The sequence below is a fragment of the Falco punctatus genome (genome assembly GCF_963210335.1).
Source record: "Falco punctatus genome assembly, chromosome: 14".
NCBI classification, from domain to species: domain Eukaryota; kingdom Metazoa; phylum Chordata; class Aves; order Falconiformes; family Falconidae; genus Falco; species Falco punctatus.
The window spans coordinates 9,965,324-9,979,882 of NC_137594.1; the positions used below are offsets into that span (position 1 = coordinate 9,965,324).

Sequence of the window (14,559 nt, forward strand, 5' to 3'; positions counted from 1 at the left end):
TAGCTTCTCTGGCTGCATATCTGCCCAAGTGGATATAATACATATTATAAAATTCTGCACTCTGGAACTTATGGTATGTTTCTTATACACAGAAATTTGGTTAGTCTATCAGTCAAATCAGAGATCAGTGCAGTCCAGCACTTGCCTTTAGCAATACCACAAAGTGGATGTCTAGGGAAGACCATCAGAACAGGGGAGGTAGAAATGAGACTTTTTCCAATCCTGCAGCCGTTTCAAATCTATACCGTCATGTATGTCCTTCTTGGTCAGCGCTTGCAGCGATGGGCTACAAACATCCTTTATGTTCCAAGGTGCTATGGAATATACAGAAATTATTCAGACCAATCTACTTTTCTCTGTTCTTCAGTTGTAAGCTCCACTGACTTAGATGTGTACAGGTAAAATTAGACCAGTTTGGCCTAATATGTCTTTTTTCTACCAAGGACGTCTTAATAAGATCTCTCAAGCATGACAATATTTCTGAAAGAGATATTTTTTTGTTTCACCGGATCATTTTTTTCTGTCTTTAAACTCTTTTACTGGGCATAGCAGGAACTGACACCGTCTTTGAAAAGGCAGAGATAGCAAACCCCTTAAAAGCCACAGCCACTGAGAGGGCTGGGCTGTTTGTTTTACACCTAGACTCCAGCTGTGGCACTCTTCAGACGAGCTGAAGTTACAGCATTCCAAAACTTCGTAGCAAGCGCCGAGGCGGTAACGCCACGCCGAAGGTAACGCGATCCACTGACTAGAAAGATGCTAATCCTGACAAACTGCCTGAGCATTAGCCCGAACCGCAGCGAGATTGAATCCCGCCTCCCCAGAGAGGGCCAGCAATGCCGGTGGTAACAAAACGGCTTTTCATAGCGCCCTGGCAGCGGGCGGCGGCGGGCGGCAGCGAAGAGCATCAGCGCCCTCTAGTGCCCGCCCCGCTGCCCGCCGCCGACCTGTTGAGCAAGGCGGAGCGGCAGCAAGCCTCAGCACCCGCCGAACGGCTTCCACAAATCCCGGCTCCTGGCGTCAAAATCTCTCCTCCGGGAGCATCCCGCGCAAATTTGCTACCCTTCGGTAATATTTAAATGACTTTAAAGTCCTTACTTACACAGGAGAAGGAAATGAATGGGTTTAATAATTCGGCATACGCGGGCTTGCACTTAAATGAATCAAGAATTTCACAGTCTAACAGCATCCTAGTCTTCAGTATCAAAAACTAAACACAGGACTACATTTTCTCCTAAAACACTGCAAAAGAGTTTTAGAAGTATATGACTACAATATTCCTTAACTGATAAGAGATGCAGTAAAAAATATACAGAGATATGGCATAAAATGGCAATACTCAAGTGTGAAGTAAGTCGTCTTGATTCCTAGGGACAAAGTGCCTGATCCAAACTACGTTTAAATCAACGGCCATCTTTCCACTTATTTCCCTAAGCTTTGGGTTGGCCCCAGCAGAGAGACAATGAAAACTGAAATGCCATTACACAAAAAGAAAAAAAAAAAAAAAAAAAAAGGAAAAAAAAAAAAAAGGGTGGGGGTGTGGGTTATAGCATAGAAAATTATACACAGATTTTTTAGCTTAAAAGGCTAGTAGAAAAACTCAGACAAAAAAAAAAAAAGTCTAGAAAGTATGTTGCTAAACTGTTTCAATTTAATTGATTCCAGATGAGACCTCTGTTTCTCACACACTGAAGACAGTTCGCTAAACATCCAGCTCACAAAATGGATTCACAATTGGTTCAGGGGGTTCACCAAAAAAAGGAAATGCTAGCTTTAAGTTTGAAATTACATTTTTATGATGTCTGAGCTAGAAATAACTTCTATTGTGGAAATCTCAGCAATAAAACATTTGTTTCTCAAGTTACACTTTGTTTAGTTACAGCATTTACAGAAAAAAAAAATGTTAGTCTGCTGGAACTCTGAACTTCACGTATGTTTCTTACACTAAATTAAATCAAACATGTCAAAAGTTGTCAGAATAGCATGTTAATCGAAGCTGAAATTACATGATATATTTAAAAACATTTTATCAAACAAATCACAGAAATCATTCCAGTCTTTGTAGTTTCCCCATATTGTTATGCAAAAGAAAAATTAATTTAGCTGTCCTGTCTCTCAATCAACCAGTTCCATACATATTTCCTTCTGAAACTGCTGACAATAAATCGCAATGACTTATCTCATTTCTTGACATACCCTAGTGTAGCAGCATTTCTGGTAATGAAGTAATCTAGTTCTAGTGATTTTTTTGGACAGGCAACACTTAAAATTTTAGCAAAGTTAAAGCTGATGTGGAGAAGTCTATTAACAGCATTCTCTGTCCATGCTCATTCTCTGATGCTGAGGTGAGGAAAAAAAGATAAATATTCAGTTCCAGGGCCTAAGAACAAGAGCCTGCAGAAGAAAGATGTCTTTAAGGCAATTTCCTTAAAGAATTTCTGAATATTTTATGGAAGATCTTATTCTTAGTTCTGTAACTTTAGTTTCCTCTTTTCCTGCAAAAGGAAGGAGAACTGCTTTACAAGCACAGCCAGAACCTTCTGTTTTCTAGAGTGTAGTAGACTAAGAATACACTAGAAGAATGTTTTGTGCGTGAAGGTATGAAGCTCAAACCAGACCTTCTGCTCTCTAGTCTCCCTACTGTTCTTACTGCCCATCTCCCAGCAACATGAATTGAGCCGCTCTGCTATGAAAATGCTGTTCATAAGCAAACATCTGCAATTCCACTTCCATACTTCCATATATCTCTTCATATAAAAACATCCAAAGGATTGAGTACAACCATCGGTTTATGTTCCAAATCTCAGTGGACAGACCTGAGCCAGATGTCAGATTAATTGTTGCAGAACTTCTACACTGAAAGCAAATTTATTTATTGGTATGTGTTAGCCAGTGTAGAAAAGGAGAACAAAGTATTTAACTGAAGAATCACATAGGCTTTGGAAACATTGAAGCAAGCATAAGAGCCAGGGAGGGGAAAAAGAGATGGGCATTCAGTAGTCTGAGTCCATGCCTCCCTGCTTTTGAATCTGCAAGTGCTTTTCTCATTCAACAGTTTCATTATTAAATAATTAAAAATATTTAATTTCTTAATAGAGGGGTGCAGAGTCTGTGGCATTCTCATTGTATCACCATCAGAAATCAACAGGAAGAAAAGTCTTTCCCAGGGAGTTACTAGTCAATGGAACATGGAAAAGAAATGAGCATTCTCCTTATAGAGGGCTAATTTCTGAATTAGTGACCTCATTTGCTAAAGAGGTTACTTTGTCACAGATATCTTAGTAGGTAAATACTGTGTTACACAGCTACACTGTCCTTTGTAGCAATGGTACAAAGATCTCCTAGCATATACTGGTTCTCTCCCCACCAAATGAATATTTAAAAGAGTAGACAATAAAGGGGGACTTCTATAGAAGGTAAAGGCATTTGTATCATGATGTCAGACTGCTATATGTGCTCCCCAAGGACTGCACAGGAAGCACTTTTATTCTAAAAGTTAATGGTATTTATGGGGACCCGCAGCCTGATTTATTTTACCTTTCTTGGGAATGTGGTTATGCATGTATCACCCAGGAGTCTAATGCTTTTTGGACTAGCCCATATTAAAGACAGATACCATTTTGGTATCTTGTGAATAGTAATGCATTTGAAACCAGCAAGCAAAATAAACTAAAAAAAAAAAAAAAAAAAAAAAAAAAAAAAAAAAAAAAAAAAAACCTGAAAAAAAAAAAGAGAGAGAGAGTAGGAGGAGAGGAAGATATAAATCAAAGTCTTTCCCTTTTTTTTATTCTGGATAGAGTATTCATCATTTCGTGCACTCAGAATTTCTGCATATCCATTTCATGCCTAGGAGCTACAGTACAAGTAAGAGATTTTCAGTTCGGGGCTTTCAATATGCGCTTATCCGGAGGAACATTTTAAAACGGACAAATGCTCGCTCTCCCCCAACCCTGCCGCCGCCCCCCCCGAGCAAGAACTGGAGGAATTAAAAATAAATAAATAAATAAATAAATAAATAAAATACCGCTTGCCACAGCGTTTCCTTTCTCCCTCCGGAGAGGCTATCTGGCCCCTGCGGGGAGCCGGCCGGCCGCCTCCGCGGAGCTGCCGCCGGGCGCCGCGCACCTCGCCCGGCGCTGCCCGGCCCCCCGCTCCCGCTCCCGGCGCCCGCACCTGCCTGGCCCCCGCACGCCGCAGCCCCAGCCGCGCTGCTGCTGTCAAGTTTCTGGTGCGCACGCAGGCATCCTGCCGCCCGGTCCTCCGGCTCGCAGCGACGGGAGGCGACCATTGCCCCAGCCGCCCCCGCTCCTTCCCCCTCGCCCGGCAGCCCCGCCGCCCCGCTCGCCCGCGGCAACTCCGGCGCCGGCGTGCCCCGCTGCCCCCCGCGGCTCCGGCCGCCGCTTACCTGCGGGTCCGGCGGGGCTGGCTCCTTCCCTCGGCCACCTCCGGAGGTGGGAGAGGAGGCAAGTCCCATTCACAACTAGACACCGAGCAGGCACGGCAGCATCTTCAGCCTATTACACTCCACCGGCAGCGGCTGCTGAATGAGGCTCCGAGCTAGCGGCAGGAATTAGAAAGAGGGAGGGAGGGGAAAGGGGAGAGGAAAGGGGAGAGGGAGGGAGAGGGAGCAAGGGGGAGTGAAGCAAGATTAGAGGAAGGGAAAAGCTGGAGGCTGTTGCTTCTCTGTTTTCTTCTCCCTTCCCCCCACCCCACGAGGAACGCAGACCCCCGAGCCTGCCCTCCTGCCGGCCCCGCGTCCTGGGTGCCCTCTGACGCCCGCAGGGGAGAAGTTGGGGCTGGAAGGGGAAAGGAGGGGGGTAAGGAGCCCCGGCACCCTCTCCCTCCGCCTAGGCGGCCCCGGGGGTGGGCAGGGTGCGCTCTCCCCGCGCCAGGGGTGGGTTCCGCACCCCCTCAGCCAGGCAGGCACCCGCAAGCACGTCTGCGAGGGGCACCGGGACACCCATCCTGCTGTGCTGGCAGGCTGCGGGGAGGGATGCCCTGTCCCTTCCCTGTCGCCACTCCTCTGCAGGCAGCCCAGGACCACCCCACGGCGGCAGGCGGCACCGCGGGTGGGCTGTAACCCACGCCAGAGCCCCGGGCACGGCCAGCTGCGGCCAGACTCCGGCTTGGGGGGCTGCCCCAACCTCGCAGCACGGATGGGGAAAGCGTCTGAGCTGGACACGCAGCAGGAGTATTTTATGCTGAACCCAGTCATGTTTCCTGTCATGATCAGACATTTGCCCCAGGAAAAAAAATAAATTATAAAGTTCCCCAAGCATTTCTGGATGTGGAAAACCCTGGTCGGTGGTAGCTGGCAGCCGGAGGCTGAGGCCAGGCCTCTGCCCAGGCAGGCTGCTCTCCCTTGGGGGGTGGAATGGGTGACCCCGCTCAAACACACCTGATCCAGGGGCTGCCGCTCACGCTCTCCGGTTTTGTTACCAAAAGTGAAACCCCCAGGTACGACTCCTGGGTGGGGCTGAGCTCTGTGAGCCCACCGAGAAGTGCCCTGAGTCAATGCAAACCCAGAGGCAGCATGCAGCCCCTTCTCCTGTCATGCCCACCCAGGCACACGTGAGCCTGCATGTCCCCTCTCACCCATCAGGGAGGCCAGGACCTGTGTGCTCTGAGGTGGCTGTCAGCACAGTCAGTGCCATCTGTGTAGCTGTGGAGCAGCACAGAGCAGAGCCAGGAAGGATGCAATGCGCAGCCCCTCAAGAATAAGGATTGCATTCGCTGCTGGAAATAACTAGGTACCTCTTTGTGAAGATAATCTGCCCATCCTCAGGCAACCCATCCAACCGTTCATCCCCCACGCCACAAGGCAGCACTCACGCTGCTCTGTGACCACCCCACTTGGCCCCAAAGAACAAGGCTTTTATATTCTGTGGTTAATTAGCTCTGCCAATAACTCCGGGCAAAGAGAAAAAAAAATTGGCACAAAAGCTGCCACTGTATAAACAAAGAATTTGGAAGGAGGAAAGCTGATAAACAATGCATCCTAAGGAGGCTGAGGGACAATAAACTTAGCACAGCAGAGAAGCAAGTCATACAATCATGGAATCATTTAGGTTGGAAAAGACCTTTAAGCAAGTCCAACTGTTAACCCAGGATTGCCAAGTCCATCACTAAACCACGTCCCTGAGCACCACATCTACACCTCTTTTAAACACCTGCAAGCATGGTGACTCAGCGCCTCCTCTCCTGGGCAGCCTGTTCCAATGCCTCACCACCCTTTCATGAAGAAATTTTTTCTAATATCCAGTCTAAACCTCCCTTGGCACAACTTGAGGCCATTTCCTCTTGTCCTATTACTTGTTATCAGGGAGAAGAGACCGACCCCCACCTGTCAGGTGGTTGTACAGAGCAACAAGGTCCCCCTGAGCCTCCTCCTCTCCAGGCCAAACACCGAGTCCTGCCTGATGTCAGCCTCAGGGGAAAAGCAGGAGCCGCCCGACTGCGGAGCTGGGGCCTTTGGAGAATTAAGGCTAAAAATGGCTTCAGAGAGCCGTTGAGAGTTCACGGTCCCGCTCACAGGCACCCAGGAAAGGCCCGCAGCGGGTGGGAGCACGAGGCTGGAGGGCTCCGAGGCGGCCTGGGGCAGGGATGCAGCCCCGGCCTGGAGAGCCCAGAGGGCTTGGGACAGACTGGGAAATGGGGAACAAACCCCGAAACACCCTGGGCTGGGCTGAAAGCATCAGGGAACAATACAGCTAATTAACTGGTACTGAAGTACTGAGGGCTTTACTTTGATAGGAATAGGGCGGTGGTGCTACGAAAACTAGTTTTAGGAGTGGGTTTTGGTAGAAAATTCAAGGAGTAATACGTTTCTATCTAGAAATAAAAGATGTAAAAGATCACTCCAGAATTTTTTTGGGGAGACGTAGCTGAGAAAGGAGGCTCGTGCACATTAATTTGGAACAGTTTTGTCAAGAAATTGGTTTTGGACAGAAAATATGAGAGGAAGGGAAATATGTCTCAAAATAGTTCCATATAGTCCCAGTCCAAACCTATTGCCTTTAATGGATACCATCAATCTCCTGTGATGATAGTGTGAGAATTACCATTTGTTTTCTTTATGGATACCCTGTAGTGAGTACTACTCAGTGCAGCTCTGCCAAAATTGTCACTAAGCTGAAGCCCAGAGCTGGGCAGTTGGCTGAGGATTTTTTCCTTTTTCCCTTCTCTTGCTGGCTTTAGCAGCACAGCGGAGGGGATGACTTTTGTAATTCTCTTTTTTTGAATTGCTGAGATCAGATTTTTTGTAATATATAAAGGAAATGTGAACGCAATTTCAACCTAATTAAACATATATAATAGGTACCCATAATATTCTCTAGTCAAAGAGCATATTGATCTATAACGAAAGGTTTCATTAATTCCATTCAAGGAAGCACGTTAACAAACGAGCATAGTAACGTCTGATCTGGTGAGTGGCTTGTTTCCTCCCTTCCTTCTGCACTGAAATCTCGGTGTAAACTAATCAGATTCTGCTATTATTTTCTCCCATTTGTTCATCTTCCTATAGGATCTATAGATAGATCGTCCTTATCTGCAAACAAAATTAAAGCAAAATTGCTGCTGAAATCTATGTGTTTGCACCTCTGGCTAAGTCCCAAGTCTGATTACAGTCATAACCACTGTGGAATTAATTTCACCTACTTAAGCCTTTTTAAAATTGAGTATCTAACATGCTATCTATAGTAAATGTTCATTTAATGTCAACAAAAAAGAAGTCCCTCTCATCAGGACAGGCCACCAGCTGCAGATGCTTCTCTATATACCAAAGTGTTCTTAACAACTTGCTCAGACTACAAACCTACCTACAACCATCTAAAAGTCAGATGAGTCCTACTTTTTATGTTAGATACAGAGCATAAGAAGTAGTGAAACGAAAATCAGTATGTGATGCTGATAAATGAAGACATTTGGTATATTCCCTTTAGCCTTTACAGTTTACATTCAGGCAGTTCCAAACTGTGCTGCCATCATTTCAGGATAAGAAATGCAGGGAGGAAGGGTACCCTAGAACATCAGCAGAGCTGCTCCACTGGATGGCAACCAGTTCTTGTGTGCATTCACAGCACACTAGATGGGAGATTTTCACAGCTTGCTCAAGTCAGACCTTGCTATTCCTACCATACAAAGTCAAGGAAAAGAGGATATGCTACTGCAAATTTTGGCCTTCGCAGACTGTTTCTACTGGTTGGTGACTCTTCATCTGTGAAGCCTTTGGCTAGATGGTAATTTCATGAATGGCACGCAGAAGCCTATGTAAATTCAATGTGGACAGTATCAGATTAACTAGTGGGAAATCTTTCTAAATACAGTTGCCTCCTCTCTTCACAAAATCTTAGATGCAAACCAAAAAAGCAGGCTTTAACTATTCTGCTGCCTTGGAAGTCATGGCAGAGCAGCAGGGGAGTACAGTGAGGTCTGGAGTTAGCATTTACAGCTGCTTCAAACCTGGTGTCAGAATGAAATCAATGTCAGACATAAATAAAGGAAGTTTATACATATTTTAAACAGTATTTGTTTTTGCATATCCATATATTTAGGTTAAGAACATCTGTGATAACAAATCTGCAAAACCTAAAAAAAGATTTCTACTGCGGGCTTACAGAATCTAAAGTTTGTTAAAATTCTACTCATTGCTTGGTAAGTTAACCCATTTATCATTTGAAAATATGCTGGCTGATTTGTTTTCTAAGCATCTGAAGGGGTACATGCACTTCTGCTAACTGAACCATTGTTCTAGGAAACATTGCAGCTTAATGAAAAAAGCAGAAAATATAATACAGGTTTAAGCTGGACATTTGTATTAGGGTGCACGAAAAAGCCTGAACTGTGAACTTTGGATACTGAATTCCTAAAAGCCTTTTGCAATTCAAAAGAATTTATGAATGTCCCATTTACTCAGTAGCTCAGGCACATCTACGAAGCAAGTACAAAAGAAGAAACTTCTTTCCATCTTTTGACCCTGCTTTCTCCAGGCCCTACAGACTTTTCCCACTTGGCTTCCAACAGACTCTCTTCCTTCTCAGCTACCTTTAACAGACCTGCAATTTCCTTCACTTTTCTTCTCACCTGGAAAATACTAGGGATTTAAAAGACACGTGAACATCATATTGCTATCTGCAGGAGCTGGGAGTTTAGGAAGAAGCAGCAGAGACAGTGAAAGAGAAGAAGAGTTTTATAATAACATATCTTCCACATAGTCTGAACAAAGTTTTTTTCCAAAATGTCCTTCAATGTCAGTGTCATTTTGCTACTAAAACAAAGCAAAATTTGACTACTATGTGAAAATGTGAAAGGTGAGCAGGATTGAAGGAGAGAAAAATATTGTTCTTCATGATTCAAAAAAATTGGAAGACTAATTAAACCCACAGTACCAGCACAGTAAGAAGCGTGTAAGAAGAGTATAGCTTAACAAACATGTGCATCTTGTGTCAAGGAAACAGGGCTTTTACACAATGAAGAATGGATAGATCAAAGCAGCTGGTACCTAAAGATGGGGGGGTGTTTCCCAATAACAAATGTCTTCCCTGTAGAAATATAAGAATATAACAACATGCACTTACTTGAGAAAGGTTAAAACAAAGGCAAAAATTCAACACAAAACAGCTGATCCAGAAACTATATCCACAAGTTAGCACTGAAAAAATCTTTCTTTGGCTATACCAGTGGGTTATACTTGAAGCATTAAAACCTGGAGAGAAAAGGAAATTTTGAAATGGGAGGAGGGTTACAATAAAACCCAAACTGAACTACAGAAATACTACAATCTTATCAACAGTGCTATGCAGGGTTTTAGTTGTGGTTTGGTTTGTTGTTTTTTTTTAAAATTTGAGATGTGCATACAGAGCTTTTTGTAAGCACACTGATAAATCATCAGCTTGAACCAGCCATTCCAAGTGATACCTAGGGTGATACTTTCAAATACAAGGCTGATATGCCTGGTATATCAAGGATGAACCCATATTGTGGGCTTGGTTATTTCCTTTCCCTGTTCATTACAGGAAGGAAAGGTCTCATTCCTATACCAGACTGAAGCAAAGTTCTTCTCATTAATCTGCTGATGGAGTCTGGCCTTGATGGCATTTCACATTGTAATTCATTTTTATAATGATGATGAAAATCCTTATCTTCAGTCAAACCCAAGTGGCCAGACTCTGGCCACAGAATAAGCATCTTCCTACTCATAAAATGCAACAGAATTGAGTCCTATTTCATTTAGGCTGCAGTAGAATAGTCAAGTTTATTTTTTCCAGGTTTCAGAGACCTTTTAAAGCTAGGTCTGTTTGCAGTAAGACTTTCATGAGGGGAACTACTTTTTTTTCCAAAATCTAAATAGTTTGGCACATAATGAGTATGGATGATTAGCTATTTCTGTCACTGAGCTTTGAGACCATCTTACCCTGACACAGTCCTCAGAATGTTTTGAGGCTATTTTATTCAGTTTTAAAAACCGTTGGGATAAGCCAGGATATAGCAGCATCCTGGACATCATCTCACTTCCTCAGCTTTATTGTGATTTACTGAAGACCAGGTAGGACAAGACTAGTCAGCTTTCATGTCCTGAAGGGTTTCCTCAAGCCTGGGAGATCTCCAGAGGCACTGAGACAGCCTTTTGGTTGCCTTGGGTTACAGATTAGACCCAGTCAAGGATCAAGGCCCAGCTGGGTCGTTTCTACAATACTGAAGTAGATTACTAGAGAACAGTATTCATAAGGACGTTAATTGAAAAATGCTGTATGCAAAAGGTCTGCTGAGCAATGTAGATTTGCAACTGTAAACTCTATTTATAGTCCCAACCTAGTATCCAAAAATTACAGTGCAAAAGGATTCAGGGGGGAAAAAAGGACTAAATGGTTAGTCAGACCAACCTCATAAACTTTTTAATGTATCAATGTCTTTTGCTAATGGGTTTTTAGAAATACAGATCAGAAAATTAAATTTCTCATTTAGACAAGGTATTATTTAGTTAGTAACCTGATACTCATTTATTTCTGACACTGTGCATTAAAAGAAAGTAATGCATTTTTATATGTATGTGTACACGCACACATTTAGGTGTGTGCACCGTCTGCATATGCTGTCAAGCAGGATGAGGCCTCCAAATATAGTCCTCTAATGCATTCAACTTATACCTTATATATTTTATTAGAAAAGAAGTTTGAAAAAAGCCACAGCATCTTACTAGAGAGTATGCGTGGCTTGTATTATCACTCAATAGTAAGATATAGCATAGCTAAATAGCTGGTAATAATTACGGCTTTTAATTCCATTTCTGAGTGTCACTTATTTTGTGCAGTATGTGCTGTACAATTAATGATTAAGCTTCTTCCAAAGCCTAAGAAAAAAATACACTGTCCTCACAATTTTTTTCTGTTTTCCTGTGTTTTGTTTAAAGAATACACATTTATTAGAATGTACTTCTGCTCTGCTACAAATACTCTTTACATGTATATTGGGTATATCTAACATCACATTGCAAATAGCCCAAACTGTGCCCAAGAAGATTTAAAGGAGAATGATGTTCCTGTAATCTCAGCTGCTAACCCTTCTGTACTGATGAACACCAGGCAGTCATGCTTATCTAGCACAAAGATCTTTCTTCATTTAATGCCCACAGCTTGAGATAGTCAATCTTGCCCAGCATGCACCTGAAGTATTTCAGATTGTTATTTGTGATTTTTGTTTATGTCCCCATGCTATTCCAGGTACTATGAGTTGGTAGCTACTTATCTGTCTATACAAGGCCATAATCAAAGGCATTTTTACATCAGTATATGAACAACCATGTTGCACAGATCCAGGAAATCAATCACTATCATGATTGCAAGAGTTTGATAAACAATTATAAATTGAGCTGTTTCATATAGGCTTGCAAAATAATGACACAATTATAAACCTTTAGCCATAAATTCTAGTTTAAGCCATACATAATACTGAACCCAGGGATATGCTATTGCTGCATTAACATCCATCTGCTACTGAAAAAAACACTAAGTGACTTTTCTCTAATGAGCTGGAGTAAAAAAGTTGTTAAAAGAAATATAGGTTTGCTTGACTATTTAAAGTACACAAGATTATAATTCTTTTATACCTCTTTTATCACAAGATAAAAATATAACAGAATTTAGAGTTTGTCAGATGAGTCATAACTAAAAACATTAGATGATTCACACAATCATCAATCACAAAACATGAAAACAATCTCAGTTATTAAACCTGTTGAAAAATAAAATGGCATTGCTTTACTATAAATCTGCCACGTGGTTAAAAATTTCGTTGATCACTAAAATACTTTTTTTTAAATCCTACATATAATAAGGTATCACTTTGCTTGAGTCCAGATAATCATTTAAAGAGTACTATGTTGGTTTTTTTCTGTATTTCCCAGTAGCATAAAACCAGTATTGCGTAACATTTTTAGTTCCACGTACAAGTAGGTCAAGGATTATAAATCACACTCAGAGAGGTGATTGAAGGCATGCTTGAAAATGGTAGGCTTTACTTCAGGAAGTTCAGGTATATATTTACCTTTAATTTGTGTCTAGATGGGTAATCTAACAAGTTTCTACCAAAAGAAAAAAAAAAAAAAAAAAGTGTCCTTTAGGTATTTATTAGAAATCTGTACAAACATTAAGGCTCTACTTCTGAAGGAACGTGAGATTCAAAGTGATTTCAACAGGGCACTTCCAATGACTATTTAAGTTGGGGAAGGCTTCACATTGGCTTCTGTAAGCTTTAGATCAGGCCTTATAGGTTTGCAGTACCCACACATGGGAGAGGGCTGAATGAGCTCCTTTTGTCTTTTGACCAACTAATAAGTGCTCATGAGAAGACCTGTGTCGGCTGGTCAGTCTTCAACCGCACAGCTGAACTCATCACACAGGCACGCTGTGTATCTTTACAGTCAAACAGCCACTACAGATATACTACCACTGTTGTAAGAATAATGTCACAGCACCAGTCATGTAAACTAATGTGAACAATTCTTATGTGACTTACATTTTAGATGCCAGTTTAATTTTTTATATTTCCCTATTTAAAAAAAAATAAGATTTCAGTCCCCACTGTATTTTATGACACCAGCGAGAAATACAGCTTCTTATAATACATTTCTGTCACTTGGCCATTTGAGGCTTTTGGTTATTTGTTCTGTATATTTGGTGATGTTTCTTGGTTTTTGAGAAAAAAAAACCACAAATCTTCTGCTGATTCAATAGCTGAGATGTGTTACCGTTTGCCTTCCATTTTTCAAAATCAGAAGGTAGATTAACACAGATGCTTAATGCATCAAACAATGTCAGGGTTTTTTCCCCAGTGAAATATTGTGGGTGCTAACAAATTGTGGAAAACATGCTCAAACTATGCTGCCACACTGCCAAATACAACTAGAAGAAAAACATATTCCACGTGAAAACCCAATATACCCTCCCCATTAATTTAATCAACAAAGGAAGAAAAATTACCTATTTAAAAAAAGGAACTAATGTGAATTCCCACATGGGCTAGGCCTCTTCAGCTTATGTTCAGGTTATACAACATAAAGAAATGCTTCACATAAGCATTTCATACAATTTAACACATCTGAATGGCTCTTTCCTAGGAGTATTGGAGAAAATTACATATGTTCTGGATCTGCAGAGCCCTTAATCCATGGAAAATGGTTTCATTTCCATAAGACCTACTCAGAGAAAGCCTCATCTTTCTCCATTTTCCACCGCTGCAGTCTAGGAATGTGCAAGTAGCCCTCACTAAACTGTTTAGCATCTAGATGAACTCATTTCCATGGAAAGCAGTACCTGCAACCTTCTTCTGTGTAGTAACCCCTAAGAGGTTCTCTGTAGTTGCTTTCTGCTTTTAGGGATGTATTTATTACTCTGACTCTCAGCTTTTCTAAGCATCTTCTTGGAAAAGGGTTGTCTTCTGTGGCATTTCAGAAAGAAGCGTATATTCTCTTCTATTGCTGCCTACTCTGTATTCCACACCAGGCACTGAGATCTGTCCTGAATGGACCAAGACACGGGTCTAAAATTTCAAGAGCATACCTACAAGATGTTAAAACAAGCCACTTAATAGATTCCTGATTTTAAAATTCAGTTATTTCAATGGAGACTCATCTAGCCTTCTGCGAATAAAGTCATGGACCTCGTTGATTTGGACAAGCTGATTTTTATGGCATCATCCATAAAGCACATGATAATATATTGTAGGTCTAGGCATTTTCTTCTTCAGTTTGATAATGTAGTTTAACATTGTTTGGAAGTTTTAATTGGATCGCAGTGCTTGTGGTAGATCATAGTATTTGAAAATTTTTACTCAAGAATACCAGAAAGAGAGAATTTAAGAACAGAATTGACAAATAACACCCTTATGTTCCCAAGAGTTACACATGCTCGCACATTTAAAAAAAAAAGACCGGATCCTTTTAGCTTTTTAATTGTAATACTAAAATTGATAGTAGTGATGGCTATAGGTGTCCAACAAAACCAAGATTAAAAAGTATGCCTAAATGTTTGAAGTTTCTGATCATGCAAGGAAAAGGGAGAT

At 41.9% G+C, this 14,559-nt stretch overlaps 1 protein-coding gene across 2 annotated transcripts in view; it reads right to left on the reverse strand.

Annotated features, from left to right (window-relative positions):
* The window catches only part of CDH11 (cadherin 11), an 82,107-nt gene extending 76,909 nt beyond the window's left edge, over nucleotides 1–5,198 (reverse strand). The window contains exons 1-2 of one of the 2 annotated variants that reach the window (XM_080411180.1): nucleotides 4,908–5,198; nucleotides 4,406–4,557 (exon numbers count right to left, since the gene is read on the reverse strand). The gene's annotated coding sequence lies outside the window, so the exon portion shown is untranslated. Of the gene's footprint in view, nucleotides 1–4,405 lie in introns of both variants that reach the window. The other variant, XM_080411181.1, reaches the window with a different exon arrangement.
* Nucleotides 5,199–14,559: the final 9,361 nt, after the last annotated feature.